The sequence below is a fragment of the Trachurus trachurus genome (assembly GCF_905171665.1).
Source record: "Trachurus trachurus genome assembly, chromosome: 9".
NCBI classification, from domain to species: Eukaryota; Metazoa; Chordata; class Actinopteri; order Carangiformes; family Carangidae; genus Trachurus; species Trachurus trachurus.
Genome location: NC_139895.1, coordinates 3868542 through 3890519, shown reverse-complemented (window position 1 = coordinate 3890519; position 21978 = coordinate 3868542). Strand labels below are relative to the sequence as shown.

Genomic DNA, 21978 nt, shown 5'->3' with positions numbered 1-21978 from the left:
AACTTGTATGTTTAAACTAAAAATGCATGAACAAAACATGTGATGAAACACACTGTATCTATGACAACAACACATTGAAACAAACTTTATTGATGTGACATGAAGCAGTAATGTAAGTCGATAACATGAGACAGGAGCTCGTCTATGCAGCTGTGACCTGCAGGTCTAAACTGGACTGATGGATTGTAGGAGTTATTTTACCCCAGTAGGAGGCAGTAGTGCAACATCCTGGACGCTGTTTACACCCACAGAGGAATGAGGAAACATTGGACTTTCAATTGTGGACATTTACCTGTGGTGACGCAGCTTTTACCAGGTGAGTAACAAAAACTAGAAAAACAGATATAAAGACGTAGTTACAGTGAATGTCTGTTTGTGTCCTTGATGTTTAATAAAGTTAATTATTCAACAGTTACAGATTTACATCATTTATTGAATATTGATAGATCGATAACCCTCGGCTGTGTGTAGTTCAGGTTCAGGTTGTTTGTGTCTTTACTGAGACGTTAGATGAACCAGTGTGTTGGACTGAACCAGGGGACTGACAGCTTTAAGAAAACATCATTAACAAGTTATTTACTTAAGAGACTATTATTTCAGTTTAATTATGTTTAATTAAAGGGGACCTATTATGCTTTTCCAGCTTTTCAGACTTATACATATGTTTAAAATGTTGGATACTGGTTCTAGAGGACGTGGAAGTGCCATATGATGAGGTTAATACATTTGGAGGTAAACCTTACTAGATGATTTGGATTTCTCTGCACACCGTGTTTTACTCGGTTGCACTGACTTTTTTTTTTTTACATTGGGGTGGCGTTGACGTCAATGCTTCATGGTCATGGTACATGGTCATGTCGAGGTATCTGCTCCAGCTGGCCCTGCCTCCTCCCATGCTCCTCTGTTGTGGCTGGTGTCAAGTCAGCAGACTACTTCCTACTTTATTTCCTGCATGCTGTAGCAATGTAGCGTCACTTTGTTAAGTTTTGATATGTTTAGAAGTTTACTACGTTTCAGAGTAGTGACGCTCTAGGCTACCTGTGGGAGCAGCGACATAACACCGGAGGGCCGGAGCAGCAGCTGCTCCTCTCAGAGGCAACTGCCCTTCTGCTGAGCTCGTCGGCCAGGCCAACCTCTGTCGTCATCCCGGTGGAGAAAACAATCGCTAATAAACATACCTGCAGGTTTTTTTGACCGTCTTTCAACAGTTTGTCTATGTGCTTCACTGTGAAGAACAAGTCATTATGTTTAGAATCTGATCAGTGAGTTTCCTCCTGTTGGTCAGTGTTTCCTGGTAAGCCTCAGACAGACCATGTTCCCTCTGAAGGAAGTTTAGATGATTGTCTGTAGAAACAGCTCAGATCTCCTCTGGACAGCAGCTCTGATGCTGAGGACACTAAGGATCAGAGTCTGACACATCATCCACTAGATCAGTTTTCTGGAGGTTAGCAGGTTGGAAGCTAATACGCTAACAGGCTAGGAGGCTAACTGATGTTGTAACACATTAACAGTTTCTATAAATCAATGTACTCAAGTGACAGTGTGCTAATGTAAAGAGTCAATCTTGCTGAAGTAGCTCTACAGATACAGTAGAACATACTAAAATGTTGCTTTTTTTTTTTTAACGATCAGAAAACCACCAGTGGGATTAATGAAACCTTTTGGAGAACGAGTTGGACATGGGGAACATCCTAAGTGGTCTGGGTGAGTTCATGGAGGAAAATCCTTACAGAGAAATTTGACCCCTCAGCAGCAATCTTGGCTCTGACCCCATGACAGTATATTGTCACTTTAATCTAATCCAGATCGACTGTGAAGGATCAAATCAAAATTTTGTTCAGATTAAATTATGTTTGAATTTAAACGGACAGTCAGAACTACTCTTAAATTCAGATTCATGATTTATTGAAATTCATTTTCACAGTTCTGTTCCACACCAACACACACCACCAGAAAAATTAACATACAAATGAACAATCAGATTCAAATTTATAGATGCTATCTTTATGTTTTTAACTGTTACAACCCACTGTGTCTAGGGGTGAGAAGGAAGTAGGCTAACAAAAAGGCAACCAGGATGAAGTGGCCTTCTTCCCGTCCCAGTGATAGGAGAAGGTCACGGCGGCTGGTCTTTCAGGTGTTCGGACGCGTGCATGTGCGATCAATCAAAGTGTCCAAGACGAGGTTCCAATAGTAAAAACAACATTTATTAACAACACAATACCTCTTGCGTGTAGTGACAGGCAGGACACAAAACGACACAATGACACAGTCAAAAACTGTAAAAAAAAAACTTAAATCACCCCCGCGACCCAGAAGTGCGTGACGTCACTTCCGGTGTCAACGGAGGTTATCACAATAAAACAGAAAACAACAAAATAAAAGCTAAAATGGCTCCTACACAGGATGCAGGCTAGAGATCTATGTAGGTTTATTTAGAGAACGATGAAAATAATCAGGTGCTTGGTACAACGCAATGGGAAGAAAGCGGGAGTCTAATCAATAAATAAACAAAAAGAGTTGCTAGCAAACTCCTGCCTAATCAACACAAAGTAACTAACGAAATCCATACTTTACGGAAACAAAAAACATAACCAAAAAGAACACAAAGAAATAATCTAAATAGGGCACAGGTTCTAGAGATTATTTCTTTAACATGTTATGGCAGTAAAGATCGCCTTAAAGATCGCCATTTGAAAAAAGAAAAGAAAATCACGATCCTGCCTTCGATCGCCGATAAACGATCCGATTGAAAATCACTCCATCCCTACTGGAAACCACGGGTCAAGCCCGGTGCCGCACACGGACCTGTACCCATAACATTAACACACCACTAAATTTGGATTAAATATAATCTGTGCTCTTTGTTCATCTGTCTCTCTGTGTTTTACTGTAGCATCAGATCTGAACCCCATGTGGCGCACCATAGTGAGAGGTAACAGATTTCACATTCATTTTGATCTGTTCTCTGGGATTACATTCAGTGTTATTAAATCAGGGTTTCTTATTTCATGTTTACATTAAATAAACCACATATAATACACAGTTTTAATGTGTGCTTTCTTCTTCAGTGGTAATAACCGAATCTTTGTGTTCCTGTTTTTTTCTTTTTTACAGAGGAACTCCAAGAGGAGCTCGGTAACAGATTTCACACGAATTTTTATCTGTTCTCTGGGATTACGTTCATATTACACTGTGTTGAGATTAAATCAGGGTTTCTTATTTTATTTTTTTTACATTAAATAAACACATATAATACACAGTTTTAATGTCTAATATGTACACTTTCTTCTCCAGTGGTAATAACTGAATCTTTGTGTTTCTGTTTTTTTTTACAGAGAAACTCATAAAAGAGCTTGGTAACAGATTTCACATCAATTTCAATCTGTTCTTTAGACTTAAATCTTGAATAAACTGTGTTCTATCTATCTACCTACCTACCTACCCACCCAATCCATCCATCCATCCATCCATCCATCCATCCATCCATCTATCCACTCTATAATTTCTGTTGGCAATGCCACAGAGTCACAGAAAAAATCATATGTATATTTAGTCAAGTGCTAATCCACAAAGATAGGGTGGGAAAATAGGCAAGGAATATTACAGGTGACCAAAGGCACCCCCTTGGCCTCACATTTAAAGTAGCCTTCTGCCAACAAGGTGACGATACTGCCCCCTTCTGTTTACTAAAAACAGAGCAAAATGTTCTTTTGTGCCTCAGACCATTACATTTCTTAATAATTGATAACCACTGTTCTTATCCTGCTCAGCTGGCCTGATCAAGTTAAGGCTGACACTAACATCATCTTGAAGTGTGGTTCTTAATGATGATGGGTGTTACTGTATCTTATTGTCAACCTATTTATGAAATTTGTAATACTTTTTTTTTATTTATTTTTTTTACTTGTTTTACTGTTGTTTAACAGATGAAATGCTACCTGTGATCTGCTGCAACTCAATAAGGCCCAATCCCATATATCTTTTCCCCCTACACTTAACCCTCTGTCCTAACGGGGATTGGGACACCCCTACTCCTACACACGAATGTGCCAGATCAGATCTGGATTTACACAGTTTCAACTGTGGGATTTAATGAATTACATGAAACATCAGTGAATTAATTCTGAATTTAAATACATGTGTGTTCTTTCTTCTAAAGTGATAATAACTGAATCTTTGTGTTTCTCTTCTTTACAGAGGAAACCATTTGCAGGCTATCAGAGCATGGTAAAAGATTTCACATTACACTTATTATACACATTATTCCGAATAAACTATGTTCTGTCTGTCTGAGTAAAATGAGATACATAGAAAATACATATGTGCGCTTTCTTCTTCAGAGGTAATAACTAAATGTTTGTTCTTTACAGAGGAACTTTACAGTCCCATCTCCCTGTTTGGTAACAGATTTCACATTCATTTTGATCTATTGTTTAGGAGTTAATCCAGATTAAATTTTGTTCAGATTACTGTAAACCAACGTTAAAGAGATAAGAAATAAAGGTCTCTAATGTTCTACTGATCAGCATTATCAACAGTCTTAGATTAAAACTATATTCATGCTCTTTCTTCTTCAGTGCTAATAACTGGATGTTTGTGTTTCTGTTCTTTACAGACTTCCTATGGAGCTCCTTCTCCCTGTCTGGTAACAGATTTCACATTAACTTTGATCTGTTCTCTGGGATTACATTCAGATTGTTCAGAGTGTTCATATTAAATATGTTTTTACATTCAACAGACACATATAATACAGAGTTTTAACCAATGAGTTAATTATGATTAAATATGTTTGTGTTCTTTCCTCTGTGGTGATAACTGAATGTATGTGTTTCTGTTGTTTACAGAGGAAGCACTTTGCAGGAAAAAAGAGCATGGTAACTGATTTTACATTTCAGTAATTTAGATCTATTATCAAGGAGTTCATCTAGATGAAATTGTGTTACCAGTTTTACGTAAAGAAATTATAAATACAGGTTCTTCTGATCAGCCTCATTATCCGTTTTGGATTTCATTTCATTTCATTTATTTAGATCTCCATTAGCTTTGGCAAAGGCCATCGCTATTCTTCCTGGAGTCTACCTTCACAGATTAACTATCCATTGCAGTAGATAAATACAGAAACACATCACACCATAAACACAATAACAACATCCATAACCACAACAACTCACAACGATCTACAGGACAAAACAAGACAAAACAACAAAACAAAAACAATACAAACAACATAGCGATACATATTACTGGACCTTATTCATTTCCACAGTGTAGCTATTACCATATTTGTGAAATAATCACTTCATGTGTGCTCTTTATTCTTCTGTGGTAATAACTGAATCTTTGTGTTTCATTTCTTTAGAGAGGGAGTTCTTACTCTGCCGTTCCCTGCTTGGTAAGAGATTTCACATTCATTCTGATCCATTGTTTAGGAGTTAATCCAGATTAAACTGTGGTCACATTAAACCAGTTTTATAGAAATAATAAACAAAGATCATCTAACCTTCTTCTGATCAGCCTCATCAACAGTTTTAGATCAGAACCAGTCAGAGCAGCTGAACTGAATCACTTTCTACATGTGTGTCCTTCACTGTGGGAACTGATTCACATGAGCACTTTTTGGAGAATTTTTTTTTTTTTTTTTTTTTTTAGAAATGCTTAAACGTTTTTTGAGAAATTGTACCTCTTTTTTCCAGACATGTCTCTACAATGTTTCCAAAAAGTTCACACCATTGGCCCTAATTTTTTAAGTCTCTGTACAAATATGTATTTCTGGTGTTTGCTTCAAAATGTTTAATTTGTGTCAATTTAGGGTCCAAAAAGTTTGAGAACTACTGCATTAGACCACACTAACACTGCTGTGACCTGTTGTTATGCTGCTCTATCACTGATGAAACACACACATGGAACATGTTTTTACTTTGATAGTTATTTAGCTCAGTAAAATGAAGCAACTTTCATCAGATTAAAAGCAGCACCAGTTTCTAGCAGATCTTTAATGAATGTGTTAAAACACAAATGAATTAATTCTGATATAAATACGTGTGCTTGTTCTTTTTCTGTAGTATAATAACTGAATCTTTGTGCTTTGCTCTCTACAGAGGAACTCACCAAAAATATGCTTGGTAAGAAATATTGTTAAAGCAGAAGTAAGTGGTCCGGTCGTTTTGGCTAATGCTGCGTTCCAGGCAGGCTTTTGAAACCGTAAATTACAGCTTCAAGTCACAACTTACGACTTTGTAGCGTTCCAGGCAACCCACTCGTGTTTTTCCGACCTGTTTTACCGGTGAAAGTCACTATAACGGCCACTCGTAACTTCCGACCGGTGAACTCGTACCAGATCGAACTGGTACCACTTCACGGTCGGAAAAATACGAGTTTCCTTGAACGCACCATAACAGTCCTCGTCCCTACGTCGCCACATTCACGGCGTTCCTTGGCTGCACACACAGCCCTGCATGCCGTTCTCTCTCCTCATTGGATAAAAACTGTGGGATACGATAAATGTTTTCTCCTCGGCTCAGAGCAGAGCAGAGGGACTGAGAGACCCGTGTTTCGGTCCAAACACTCCATGTAAGTGATTGCTGTCGGAAGATATAACTATTTAAGACTTATATTAACACAAATATATCACTTACTTCTGCTTTAATCTATTAAACTGTAAACACAATCAATTAATTCTGAAGTGCTTTTTCTTTTTATTCTTACTGTAATACATCTGTACATTTCTGTTCTTCATAGTGAAAAATGATCCAGGATCTATTGTTCAGCCCCTGAATGGTAACACATTTCACATTCATTTGTTCAGTTCTTCATGATTGAATGTAGATACGTATAACATTATGAACAGATGTCAGCAAGAGTTCTGGTTTAAAATTACATTTGTTATTCTGTGGCAATGACTGAATAAATCTGTATATTTCTCTACATTGCTTTTGCAGAACGTAGCAACAGTAATGGAAGCCTTGATGGAGGCACACGACCTGACTGTGAGTTAACCTCAAGTCTTCACACATCACATCTGAGGTTACACAGTTTAACCTGTGGGATTTAAAGTGGATATGAAGCAGTCATGTAATTTATGTATTAACATACAGTATCTTTTCTGACGTTTGGCACAGACATTGCCAAAACATCCACATTTCATTTCCTCTTTATTTCTGTTCTCTGCAGTACAAGATGATCCAGGATCCAAACTGAACTTCCAGAGTGGTAATTAGATTTCACATTAATTTTGACCTATTCTTTTGGAGTCAATCCAGATTAAACTGTGTTTGGGTTCAATCAGGTAATAAATAAAGGTCTAATCTTCTACTGATCAGCCTCATCAACAGTTTTGGATTAAACTCCATATTGAATTACTTGTCTTATATTTTGTTGTGGCAGATATATTGTGAATCTTTTAATTACTGGTAAAGTGCATCCCGTTTTTATTACCAAATTATTTATTTTTATTACAGTTTATGATCAATAATCAGCCCCAATAATATGGTATATTGCACTTGCTTTACCGGTATATAATGCACAGCAAGATCCAGTGGATAGATCCAGATTAAACTGTGTTCAGATATGAAACTGTCTCTGTAGAAACATGGAGGCTTCAACACTCACTGCACTTCATCCACAACTTTAACCTTCTTTCTCTTTACAGAGGGAAACAAGTTCCTGTCCAAACTCATACGATCATCTGAGGAGGCACCAGAGAGAATCCTGGAGGATTCAACTTGTGGAAACACATCAAGGATGAATCACCTGCGGCAGCACCTGCAAACAAAATGTTACAACCCGCTAATTGCCTAAAATTGCATAAATACCCTGTCCATGCACATCCCATTGCCTCTATTAATCAAACCCACCGCAAAATTAAGGAATTTTGCCTGCAACAATCACAAAACAAATAAAAATGTTCAACAAATAACTTATAAATATTTACAACTCAGTTATTGCCATGTAAATGACATGTAATTAAAGTGTCTATGAATTAAACCACTTAATCTTCATGTGTGCCATTTTATTCAATACTTTATCACTTACTGTCAGTGAGTCTCTTTAACCAACATGAGTCTGACTGCAGCCAGTGATCAGGAGCATGAAGCAGTTATTGGCTGGTGGAGATTTAAAGGAGAGAAGAAGGAAGGCAAAGATGCAGTAATTAAATCTTCTTTGGTATAAAAGTTGAGTGCAGAGATCATAAAAAAAACAGCTGCAGTTCCTCTCCTGACCACTAGAGGGAGTCTCCAACAGTGAGTCAGTCTCCATAGACTCACATGTTTGACTTTCAGTGTTAAACTCAACAGTGTCACCTAGTGGCTCAATGTGACACTGACACTGGTTTAACAGTTGGTAGGTTACAGAAACACCAGTTCAACACACACTGACTCTTCCTCTGTATTAATGAGCCTCTTATTGGATTTGTATGTTACTTACTTTAAAATGTAATGCAATATGTGTTACACTTCACATTAACCGTTATTTGTATGTATTTCATTCATACAAAGAGTTGTTGTAACAGAAAACAAGTCGAACCAGAATTATATAAAAGTTGAGTTAAAATGAGATGTAACAGTGAAAAAGTGAATAAAAATAACACAAAAGTCTGTCTACCTGAAAATGTTTTGTCATGTTTATAGTGATTTTATCAAAACTTATTTTATATTATTATTATTACTACAACTACTAGTAGTAGCCTATTAGTACTCCCAGTGTTAATAAAACAAAAACTGTTCACAAGTGAGAACTTCTACTCAGTTTAATCAGTCACTGATCATAATACTGTAATATCCTGGACTTTGACTCAGGAACAACTTGTACTGTTAATTTTTAACCAGTATTTACCTCCTCTCAGTGTGGCATTCAGAACCTGTTGTGACGCAGCTTTAATCTGGTGAGTAAACTCAACAGATATAAATAAACTTAAATGTAGTGAATGTTGTCTGTTTTGGATGTTTAATAGAGTTCATAAAACAACAACAGACGGCTGCAGATCCACATCGTTGAACCAATAGATCAGTTCAAATGATTCAACTAAACCAGGAAACCATCAGCTTTCTTGAAAGATAATTAACGAGTCATTTGTACATGAGCGAGTAAGTAACTGGTGAGTGAATTCAACAAAAACAGATAAAAAAGACTTAAAATGAGTAAATGTCTGTTTTTGTCATAGAGTTGATCAATAGATGGTTTAAATGTGTTTGTTTGGTAGACTTTTATATTGTGTTAATTTCTTGGAGCACTAAATCAGTCACATCAGTGTCAAACTTTGGGCAACTGAGGTTGTTTTTAAATGTGCTTTATAAATACATTTGAGTTGAGTTGAGTGAAACACTTTCTCTGCTATAATGATGGATCAGTTCTACAACATTTTCTGAGTGACAGCTTGGATTTAATTGTTTCAGGAGGTTTCACTTTGCTACTGAAACCTCTGGACCTTTACTCAGGTTCAACCTTCAATATACATTTAGCTGTGATGAAAGTTTTGAGAATACTTCTTATATTCACCAGGGTGTGGTGTAGGTCTAGGTCTAGTTTTACTTTTTGGACTCCAGTGCCTGTGACGCAGTTCAGCAACAGATAAGAGACAGTTACATCGTGAGTGAATGTCTGTATCCTGCTGGATGTTTAATAGAGTTAATTAGAGCAATTAGACAGTTACAGATTTACATTACTAACTGAATATTGATCATCCTCGGCTGTAGTTCAGGTTCAGGTTGTTTGTGTCTTTACTGAGACGTTAGATGAACCAGTGTGTTGGACTGAACCAGGAGACTGACAGCTTTTAGTAAAGTTAACAGGTTGTTTTTTTTTATTTTTAGAAATTAACATTTCTTAAGTCGCGTCTTTGTTTTCTTGTTTTTGTAGCAGCTGTCCACCATCTTTGTTTTGATCTGATTGGCCTACCACTGTGTGGTTACTTATTGGTTTAGCCTAATAATAATAATTATGAACCACAACCAACATTTTACCGTATTTTACAGTAAAAATGTGTCTACGTGTTACACTGTGAAGAATAAAGCATTATGGTTTATATGTAAAACCAGAGCCTATTTCTTTTTTTCTGTTCAGTGAGTTTCCTCCTGTTGGTCAGTGGTAAGCCTCAGACAGACCATGAGTTCCACTGAAGGAAGTTTAGATGATTGCCTGTAGAAACAGCTCAGATCTCCTCTGGACAGCAGCTCTGATGCTGAGGACACTAAGGATCAGAGTCTGACACATGATCAACTACATCAGTTTTCTGGAGGTTAGCAGGTTGGAAGCTAACAGGCTAGGAGGTTAGCAGGTTGGAAGCTAACAGGCTAGGAGGTTAGCAGGTTGGAAGCTAACAGGCTAACAGGCTAGGAGGTTAGCAGGTTGGAAGCTAACAGGCTAGGAGGCTAACTGATGTTGTAATAGGCCTACAGCAGCAGTAATAATAAATTAATGTTCTCACAGTGATAGCATGCTAATGCAAAGCGTGAATGTTTCTGAAGTAGCTCTACATGTAGCTATACTAAAATGTTGCTTAAAAACCACCCTTATCTTGCATTAAACTGCAGGATGATTATCAAAATACAGCCCTGAGTTGAATTTGCCTGGAATTGTCCTTTAACTGGACGTTGACTCAATCCGGTACAAACATTAACATGAATTGTTGACCAGAGTTTGTTTTTCTCTCAGTGTGAACTTCAGTGCCTGTGATGATGCAGTTATCTGGTGAGTAAACTCAACAAAAACAGATATAAAGATGTAGTTGCAGTAAGAGAATGTCTGTTTGTGTCCTGGATGTTTAATAGAGAACAGTGCAGATTCATATTATCAGTTGAATATTGATTATGGATTCACCCTCTTAACTGTGTCCCATTATAATGGTCACTTTTGGTCATTTTACAATTTAAAGTCTAAAATGTGTAATTTTAGGCCTCTTTCTATCATCCTTTTTCTATCACATCAGAATGTACAGGAAGTAGCTCTGTCAGTGTTAAAAGCTCCAACTTGTCTGATCATTTCCAAGTCAATAAGAGTGTAGACTGAAAATAACAGCAGGAAGTGATTCTGACAACACAAATGCAAATGGATATCATGTTGTTGGCACAAAGTGAATTATTAATAATAATTCAGAACAACGTGCTCTTTTTCTTCAAATGGTAATAACTGAATTAATTTGTCTGTGTCTTTTACAGATGAAGATGATCCACTGAACAACACCTGTGATGGACCATCACACTTTGACTGTAAGTTTAACTGACTTGACTTGGAAATGATCAGACAAGTTGGAGATTTTATGCAGTTTCAGAAAGTTGAGGACATTAGATCCAGAATACCTCAACCCAGGGGATTAAATGGTATTGCCTCTATGCCTTGTTTTCCTGAACAAGGTTTTTGTGAGTTTAAGCCTATTTCTTTGGATGTGCTTACCGATACTGTTATGGCTGCAAGAAGTACTACCTGTTCTCTTGACCCTCTGCCAGCATGGGTTGTTAAGGAACTCTGGTCAACATTAGGTCTATCCATCCTGAACCTCTCCCTCTTCACAGGGGTATTTCCTGCATGCTTTAAGGCTGCTGTGGTCAAACCTTTGTTAAAGAAACCACACCTTGACAGTAATTCCTTAGCAAATTACAGACCCGTCTCAAACTTAGCCTTTTTATCAAAAATCTTGGAGAAAGTAGTTTCAATTCAGCTTATACACTTTCTGTCATCAAATGAATTATTTGAACCATTACAGTCTGCTTTCCGTGCCAATCATTCCACTGAAACTGCTCTCACAAAAGTTGTCAATGACTTACTATTAGCCATGGACTCAGGCTCAACATCTGTCCTTATATTATTAGATCTTAGCGCCGCGTTTGATACTGTGGATCACTGCATATTATGAAAAATTACTTTGGCATCTCTGGTCAGGTACTTGCATGGCTGAGATCTTACCTGTCAGGGAGATCCCAACGTATTCTTTATAACAGTGCCTTCTCTGACTTTTTTCACTTAAGAAATATAGCCAAAATCAGACAAATTCTGTCAATGAAAGATGCCGAGGTCCTTATTCACGCCTTTGTTACATCTAGGCTCGATTATTGTAATGTCCTCTTATCAGGACTACCAAAGAAGAGCCTTCATCGACTACAAATGGTTCAAAATACTGCAGCCCGGATTTTGTCTGGCTCATCTAGGTATGAGCACATTACGCCAGTGCTGGCCTCTCTTCATTGGCTCCCTATTCAGTTTAGAGCAGATTTTAAGGTGCTTTTAAAACCTTTAAAATCCTAAACGGCTTGGCACCTTTGTATTTGAGTGATTTAATGAATGTGTATGTTCCCACACAGTCTCTACGCTCCCAGGGGAGTGTGTCTCTCTGTGTTCCAAAGGTTAGGAAAAAGACGGTTGGTGAGCACGCCTTTTCCTACCGGGCTCCGACCCTGTGGAACAATCTCCCTTCGGACATCAGGCAGGCCTGTTCAATTGGGGGTTTTAAAACAAAGCTTAAGACCCACTTATTTCCTGTGGCATATGGGTCCTAGGTTTTTCATTAGTAAAAGTCTCAAATATGTTTTTGTACTCTGTTTTTGTTTTTTGGAATGTCTCTGCTTGTAAACTGCTTGCAGTTTTTGATGTGTTCTACAGCACTTTGATGTAAAGCGCTTTATAAATAAAATTATTATTATTATTATTATTATTATTATTAACTAAACAGAGTCAGAACTGTTCTGCTGTTTGATCAGATTTCAGTTCAGATTGTAAGAGGTGATCAGCTCTGTGAAAAACCAATGAATTAATTCAGGATGAAACACATTTATGCTCTTTCTTCTTAAGTTATTGATTGAGTCTGTTTACTTCTGTTCTTTCCAGTTGAAGTTCCTCGAAAAATGAGGCGCAGCATGAGTGGTAATGGACTTCATTTATTTTGATCAATTCTTTAGGATCCAGATTAAATTGTGCTCAGATTAAATCTGATTAAAATAACAAAAAAATGCTATTAGGGGTGTGTGAGGGTAAACATTCACACGGAATGAAACAGTATACGTTTAGGTAATAAAAATCCCTGAACGATACATGCAATTTATATGTTTTTTGGGGAGCTAGGCAGGGCGTCCTTGAATGGGTTTGCCCAGAAGGGACCTGGTATGGACCAGGGGAACCTGACTGTTTAGTTAAAACAAAGCATTGCAAAGGCCCACGGAGGGTGTTGACACAATGTAATTTCTGCCCAGTACTCTTGTACAGTAACAGGTACCTGGCTGCCGATGCCCATTGGCAGTTGTATTTGCATCTGAGAACTGAGCAAAAAGGGTACAGAGTTAGCAGGACACGGCTGCTTCTATTGAGTTCTCATCTAGACTGTCTTATTACACATTCATCCAAAATAAACCACAAAGCCATATCAATAACAAACAGTTACATGTTGTCATTCTGACATCCCACCAGTCCGACATCGCTATTCCGACATGCAAACGTCCCACCATTCCGACAAGGCTTTAATATAAGGAAATGTGTGTTACTCAACAGGTGACTCCCTTCTTTAAGACATGCTGATAGAGTAATACCCACATGGTTGTGTGTAATTACGCAGCAGAGCAGACAGGGACTAGTCTGCCTGTCTAGCCTCTACCTGGTCCAAACTTAACCAACTGCTGTCTTCATTGCCTAAACCCAACCAGTGCAAAATCGTTTTAGGAAAGAATACGCTACTAAAGGAATTGTTGAAAAGGCAGGATGTTTAAGAAAATAAAAAAAATACCGTCATTCCGACCATAGGAGGCAAAAATTGTCCGAAAATGTTGCCATTTTGACAATTAGAGCCCTATATCGGACTGGTGGGATATCAGAATGGCGGTTGTCCCCCATGACAAACAGCAACACGTGAGCTGCCGATATAAGAATTATCTTAGTTTAGCTCGTGCTACCCTGCATTGCCACTGACACTAAAACATAATCATCACATATTCAGAACAGTAATCAAAACAACAGTTTGTTCATATCGTCTACACATCATATTAATTTAGCTACATTAGATTGACAATAACAAAATAGGTAAGTTGGAAAACAGACTAACCTGAGCAAAAAAGGTACAGAGCGAACAGGACTGTTGAGTTATATAATATATATATAATATAATCTGAACACTCAGGCGGAAACCCCTGAAAATGCCTGCCCCCTTGGACGATAACCTGGCATTATACTGCCACCTATTGGTCAAACTGGAGAAGCTCTCAAAGATAAGTTTTGTAGAAAGTGCATCTCTAGTTTGGCTCACACGTTGACATAATTTAACGGAACACATTGCACAGTTAACATGTGTACATATTTTAGTATACATTCACATCTCTATTATCTATTATTACAATGATCATCCATTATAAATAGTTTTGGATTAAATTATTTTGTATTCACACAGACTTCAGCATCAGATCCAATGATGACATCCGACCTGAACGTGAGTTTAACTGAACCAAATCAGAACTATTCCGATGTTTAATCAGATCTGAAGTTACTGAATTTTAACTGTGGGATATGATTAAAGGGATATTCCGGTGTAAATTTAACCCATGGTCCAATGCACTGTGACACCGAGTTAGAGAGATGAAGTCTGCTGACCGTTACCTTCTCTAGTTGTAGCAGCTTTAGCAAGGACTGCACATGACATGACGTAACCATAACCATAACATGATTATTACTCCATGCAATGCAGTCAAAGTTCCAATGTATCTTGTCAATCTGTTATATGTATATATTATAGTGTTCGCAGGGAAATGAACGGAATTGGGCCATTCTAACTTAACTCATTGAGTGCCAACCACGTAATTTCTCGTTTTTCGTTCCCATGCGTTGAGTGCCAAAAACGAGATTTTTCGTTTTTTGCTTTTTTTTTTAATTATGAAAATAGACACTTTAATACACATTATATGTAAATTTGGGGACTCTACGACGAGGAGAACTGAAATAGATGACGATCAAAGTCACATGACAGCTCATGATCTGGAAGTTTTTTATCATAACTGGGCTTCTGCAAACGGAGTTCTGCATGCAGATGCAGCAGCTGCTCCGCAGCTGCTCTGCTCTCACCCGCGAGGCTGCAGCAGCTGCTCCAGCAGCTCGGAGCAGAAACAGGAAGCTCTCAGCCGACAGTCCCGCCCGGTCTTCACCTCGAGCAACACCGTGTCCTCCCCAACGTCCCCCCGCGGTAAAATCTGATGGTCTCTGGGCCAAAGCAGACCGGCATCACCGACCCGTACCACAGAAGGACCGCGACCACCGGCGGGACCGGTCTTCCCGAGCCGCTGTGGCCGACAGACCCTCACGCTCCGCGGGGAGAAGCTGTGACACGGCACGGTGCGTCTGTGTTATTGTTGTTTAGTGGCGCCCCCCCCCCCGCCCCCGCTGGTGGTTTTGTGAATAGAACAACAACTGTTGTATATATTTATCTTATACGAGCCCTTTGATCCAGAAATGCGAGTGTCAGAAGAGCGACAGACACAAACAGCGCACCTTTCATAAAAGACGCTCTATCTCCTTTTCTAGAAAAAAAGGAGGGATTTTGGTGAAACCCAGCCATGTTTAGCTTGACTTTTCTCAGGAACGGAGGCACGTAGAAACAAACGGTTTGTGGCCACTTGAAGCATTAAGTTAAACCTTTCAATTGAGCCACAGTATGTGTTGGTGGTAATAATATAGAATACACTGTGGCTCTACAAAAATCGTCAAAAATGGTCTAAATTGCCGGTACACTTGACTAAAACTTTGGAAAGGAGCGCGGCACTCAATGAGTTAAGATATTTACCGGAGAAAATCACGTAAACAAGCGCGATATTAGACATGACGTGAGATGGACGGCGTTTGTTGCCGGAAGAGACTGTGCCTGTAATTGGTGAAGCAGACGTCACAGAAGGGACAACACAACACGGCTGAGTTTATGCAGTTTGAGAACAACAACCACTGGTTTCATTTCGATGGGCGCCCCGATCAGTTTGAGACCGAGTTTACTGAAGACAAGCTGAAGGAAATGGAGGAGAAAAGTGAAAGAGGGAGAGCTGCGGTGGAGTGCTGGGAATCAAGTGGTCAGTGTGGTCACTGCCTGCCGGTGGAGTCTATGTGCTGGAGAAGTGTGGTCGTTTAACTCTGTGTCACAGTGCGTTGCGTCATGGGTTAAATTTGCGCCAGAATATCCCTTTAACTCAATAAAACACCAATGGATTAAGACATAGGCTACAGTACAGAGCTCATTCTTCTTCAGTGGTAATGGCTGTATTTTTGTCCTTTACAGTGAAAGCTCAAAAGAGAATTTACAGCCTGAGAGGTAAGGACTTCATATTAAATTTGATCTATTGTTTAGGATTAAACCCAGATTAAACTGTGTTCAGATTAGCAGATTTTGAAGGAAATAAATAAAGGACATCTAATATATCCAATTGCTCAGCCATCATCAACAGTTTTGGATTAAACAGCTTTGTGTTCATAACACACAAGAGAAAAAAAACTCCCACAGCAGCAACAGAAGTGACTCTGAGAGTTCATTTAACACAAATCTGTTTTATTTGTCTTTTCCAGAAGAAGATGATCCAGAACCCAGCAGCACCACTAACGGACCTTTAGACCGTGACAGTGAGTTGAACTGAGTCACAACTTTCTGCTGTTTCACATCTCAAGTTACTGTTGCTCTTCAATGGTTATAACTGAGTTTGTGACTTTCTGTCTTTTACAGTTGTGACTCCTCCTAAAAGAAGGCGCATCCAGACTGGTAATGGTCTCCTCAAATTGATCTGTTCTTTAGGATCAGATTCAACTGTGTTCACATTAAATCAGCTTTTTACATAAAATAACAATGATTAATAATCATCAGCCATCACCAACAGTTTTGGATTAAATTAATTTGTGTCCATACCAGGAGATGACATCGGTTTTAAACTGAACTATTCTGCTGTTAGTATCTTAAATATAACAAATGTAAAAGATACAGTTGTTGAGTTTTAAATATCCAAAACTCTGGCCTCAAAGAGCCAATGAAACAGAGTCCAGCTCCAACCATTAGTCCTCACAAACAGAACATAACCAGTTGTTCTGCTGTACCACTGATGAAACACACACATGTAACTTTATGAATCATGTCACTTCAGCTCAGAGTTAAGGGGCGATCGGACCGTATGAGCTTCCCTTTTTCCGCGCACTGCTGTCATGCATGCACGCTTATCTGTGTGTGTGTGTGTGTGTGTGTGTGTGTGTGTGTGTGTGTGTGTGTGTGTGTGTGTGTGTGTGTGTGTGTGTGTGTGTGTGTGTGTGTGTGTGTGTGTGTGTGTAACAGAGAAAGAGCACTATGCGGAGATGAATGAATGGAACGATATTGCGTTGGTTGAGTGAAAAGTCGGAAAATCTATCCATATGACATGACAAAAATCAACTCTTTCTCAAAATGACTTAGCCTATACAATTTTATATGATTTAGGTGTCATAAATCAGATTTTTGCAGATTTTACTTGCCAATTGCCAATATAAGCAGAGTTTTTTTTAAATGCCTGTTTACTCAACTAGGGCGGAGCACCTACTTACTTTATAGCTTGGCCTTGGTGTCTCGCACTCTCTCTGTGTTTCCACAGATCCACCGGAGCTCCATCCCTCTGCACCAACTGCCGCCTGCATCGCCCCCCTCCCGCCCTTTCCCCTGCTGTAAACCGACCTGCCCCCCCTGCCCACGAACCAGTCTGCCACCCAGTCCTCCCGTTAAGATTTGAATAAACCATGTTATACATTATCGTGTCTGATCTCTTTTTTCCCAAAAAATGTATTATTATTGCCAGTGAATGATTTGATTCAACTAATTCATAGCGTGGTGAATGTGCAGGTCACAACTATTTGATGAGTTTGATGAGGGAAACCAAGAAATCCCATAATGAGCCTCCGTAGCGTAGCTCTGAGCAGCTCACGGCTCTGCTCCACCGTTCTAAAAATAGCTTGCACCGACAAACAAGGTAACGAACCTACTGCTATGACTATAGGGATTATGGCAATGGGCCAATTTGACAAAATGTTTAACTATCCCTACTCTTTTTCTTTCAACCTGTGAGGAAGAAATTCATAAATTCACTCCCCAAAAATAAATGTAGGCTACAAGACAAAGATGTAAAAATGAAATCCCTGCCAAAACCCCAGATCATCTATTTTTATCAAGGGAAGAAACTAGTTCACAGCACGGAGACTCTGTGCTACAATAACAGGTATCATGTTATTGATAACAGAGTTTGATCAGATCGTCCTCACCAGGAAGGACTGGACGTGACTTCGCTTTTTCAGGGCGGAGACGGAGACGAGCTCCCAGCTCCGCCCACACCACAGGTCGCTCTGTAACGTCAGCCACAGTCTGGAGGAAATAACTTCACTCTTCAGCTTCAGCTCCTGTTGACACAGTTTCTACCAGGTGAGTAAACTCAATCTAAACTGAAGTAGCTGAAATGAGTCAATGTTTTGTGTTTGTGTTGTTCATGTGGATGTTTAATATGTTGATGATACAACATCAGACTGATACAGGTTCATGTTATCAGATGAATAGTGATAAACTGATCATCCTGTGTCGTTCAGGTGAGATCAGTTTTAGACTCGCTGAGGTTACAGTCTGCCTTTATTAGAGATAATCAATGGGTTTTCGAGTATATTATAATTTCAGAAATTATTCTGGTTGAGTTTTAATTGTTCGAGTTGGCTCAGCTGTCAGTCGGCCCATCAAGATAGTTCTGGTTCAGCGTCCAAACAGGAGGAACCAGTTTTTCATTCCATCAACCACGGAGAGCTACTTTGTGTTATACATGAACAACTAAATCTTAATGAACTTAATTTTTAAAAGTCAATGCAGGTTGTGTGTGAATGAGTTTATCTCACTGGCACATATTTGACAAATAAGATCAGTGACACAGTGATTTTCCATCACAAACAACTGGTGTTGGTTAGTCAGTGTTTAAAGCTAGTACATATCTGATCATCTTCAAGTTAATGTGAATGTGAACTGAAAACAGGAAGTGATACTGACAACATTTAATTTGTATTGAAATGTTATAGATTGATTGTTAACAGCTAAACAATTCTAGGAGCATGAAGTAACTGTGTATTTTTATGATCAGGAAACAACCAGTGAGGGTAATAAAACATTTTGGACAACGAGCTGAAAATGGGGAACCAGAACCAGACATATGGGCCCTAGTTTCTTGGCGCAGCGCAGGTGGTGCAAGGTAGCGCAGCCGGTCTAATGCAAGTTTCGACCAGCGCAACCTAGCGCAAAGTCAGATTGGAAGTTTGGCAGATCGCGCTGCGCTGAGATAGGCGTGGCCGCGCAGCAGGGGGAGGCGTCACAGATTCAGCTTGGTGCAGTGGAAGTTTTGTGCGAAAATGTCTCGCCGAGGTTGCGCTGAAAGCTCGCCACCTCCAACCAGGTCTACTCTCAGCGCAGGGCGAAGCGCAGCAGGTGCAGTGGAAGTTTGGCTGACTGACCTGCAGTGCACACACGTCACCAAAACCTCACAGGCAGATCTCCACAGTTCCAGGCACATTTCAATGCAATAAATATCCACAATAACCACTATTTAATGCAACTAATGGAATCAACAGTGAATTTATATCTATATAGATTGTCCCGTCACATCTGACGTCAGATCAAAGCAGAGATCAAAGGCTGTCGGTGCGTAAAGGAAACTCCACCTGAATTAACACAGCAGGGACGAACTGGCACTGAAAAGCAGCTGTGGATGTCCCAAGCAGGACTGAGGGTGGATGACTGCATGTCGCTGCCGTGTTGAGATACCACTCTGCCCTTGTGATGATCGCTGTATTTATTTATTTACTTATTAATTCATTAGCGCGAGCGACCGCATCAGGCAGCCGTAATGAAAAACAAAACACAAATCTTCATCTCTCTTAGTCCACCACAACAGCCTCGGTATCAGATAGTCAGTATATAGCCTACTACAGTATACTCAGCATCTCTATCACAGAGAAAAAAGAGACGGACAGAGAGAGAGAGAGAGAGGAGGACAGAGAGAGAGAGAGAGAGCGCGTCCTTTACGCTGATTTCATGGTGTTTGTTTATGTTGTGATTAATGTAGTGTGAAACACCTAGAATCTCTTCTTCAGTGATAATGACTGAATACATTTGACTAATATATGTTCTTCACAGTGAGAGATGATCCACTTAATGGCAATCGATTTCAGGTTAATTCCAATTATCAGGGTTTAAATTCTGTTAAAATATGTGTAAACTATTTTCAGATTTTTTTTGTTCTATAAATGAAAAAATAAAGGTGATATACCCTTGTGATGATCAGACGTCATGAACAAAAACAGTGCGTCCACTTTTATCATATGGTGATGACTAATTGTCTGTATCTATATCTATAGCTTCTCCAGGACACATCAGCTATAACGGACATCAACGTCCAGACAGTGAGTTTACCTGAACGGTTGAACTGAACCTGAACTGATGCTGAGAAGCTAAAACATCATTTTCATTTGAATATTTTTGCATTTTCTTTATTTCTTGAAAAGGCTTGGGCAATGAGACGAAGAGCGATATATAGTTGAGTACTGAAAGTAATCTGAAATTGTTTATTTATGTCACACCTGTGTGGCAGGTAACACCAACAGGAAGGACTGTCTAGTTTTTTTTTTTTTTTTGTATTTGTTATTGTGTCTTGTAATCCCATATGGGATGGGCCACAGTGGTGGCATGACACGAAAATAAAATATTCATTCATTCATTCATTCATTCATTCATTCGTTACAACAATCATTCTGCTGTTTGATCACATCTGGTTTTCCTCTAAAATCTGTAAAACACTAAGTATTTTCACTTCTTCTCAGGGAGAAATATCCCACAAGCCACACGGTCCACACTGTTCACCATGACGACAGGTAACAGATTTTGAATCAATTTTGGATTAATTCTTAACAAGATCTATTTAATAGATTTAAACACATTAGGGAACAAACACTCTACCAGATCTGAATTTACACAGTTAAAACTGGGATTTTTACTGAAATAAAAAATGAATATGTTGCATCATTGTGATGATTAAACATCGTTAACAGTTATAACTGACAACTATGAAGAATATATTGCATTTGTGCTCTTTCTTCATCAGTTGTAATGATTTAATAAATCTGTTTCTGGTCATAACAGGGAGCGATGTTATGGACGAAAAGGAAGGTAATGGATTTCACATTCATTTTTCAGATACCATTAAAGGTGTACAGAAATGGCCGTTTGTCTTGTTTGTTGCGCCTCCTTCTACGAGTTTTCACAAATTGCCGCACAAGTTTACCCAAGAAGGAAAACAAATTTGATTGGTCGTTATCGAGTGGGATATCGGCGGGATATTCAATGTTTGTGTGTGTGTGTGTCGTTTGATTGATGGATGACGGATCCAATATCAGTGGCTGATGAATCGTGAGCAATGCGACGTATAATTTGTGCGCCTGCATTATCCAATGCGAAAAAAAATACCGCACTTTCATCCCGGATTTAATCAAAAATAGAATTTTGCACAAAGTTTGGCCTACATCGTCTGATAGATGAGTTATTATTACACTAATGTTAGGACCCACAGGGCTCAAATTCAATTTTCTTTTCTTAACAGCTTTGGATTAAAAACCAACAAGGCTTCCAGACTCACTTTACTTCATTCTGAACTTTAATTTTCTCTTTCTTTATAGAGCAGCACCAGTCCAAATCGACCCCTATGGATTTCTAGGACTCCAGATTCATGTTGGAGCCACCGAGGCCTCGTCTGCAGCTGAGATGCAGCAACAGTTCAACAGCTGCTTTGTTGAATGTAACAATCTGCTGTCTGGACTCTGACATTTAACCTGACATCTGTCATTTATGTCTCTACACTCTGTAACCATATAAATAATTAGATAATTGTTGGCAATGGGGGTTGGTATGGATCAAATATATCTGGCTCTATATTAGATATTAATGTGCCACATATCAGATTTTGTAGAGGATGAATTAACATCCTGACATGTTGTCAC

General features: G+C 39.0%; 1 protein-coding gene across 1 annotated transcript in view; it reads left to right on the top strand.

Moving 5' to 3' along the window:
• Nucleotides 1-297: 297 nt before the first annotated feature.
• Nucleotides 298-21978, top strand: part of LOC310991376 (uncharacterized protein) — a 209862-nt gene continuing 188181 nt past the window's right edge. The window contains exon 1 of the mRNA XM_083979062.1: nucleotides 298-316. The gene's annotated coding sequence lies outside the window, so the exon portion shown is untranslated. The remainder of the gene's footprint in view (nucleotides 317-21978) is intronic.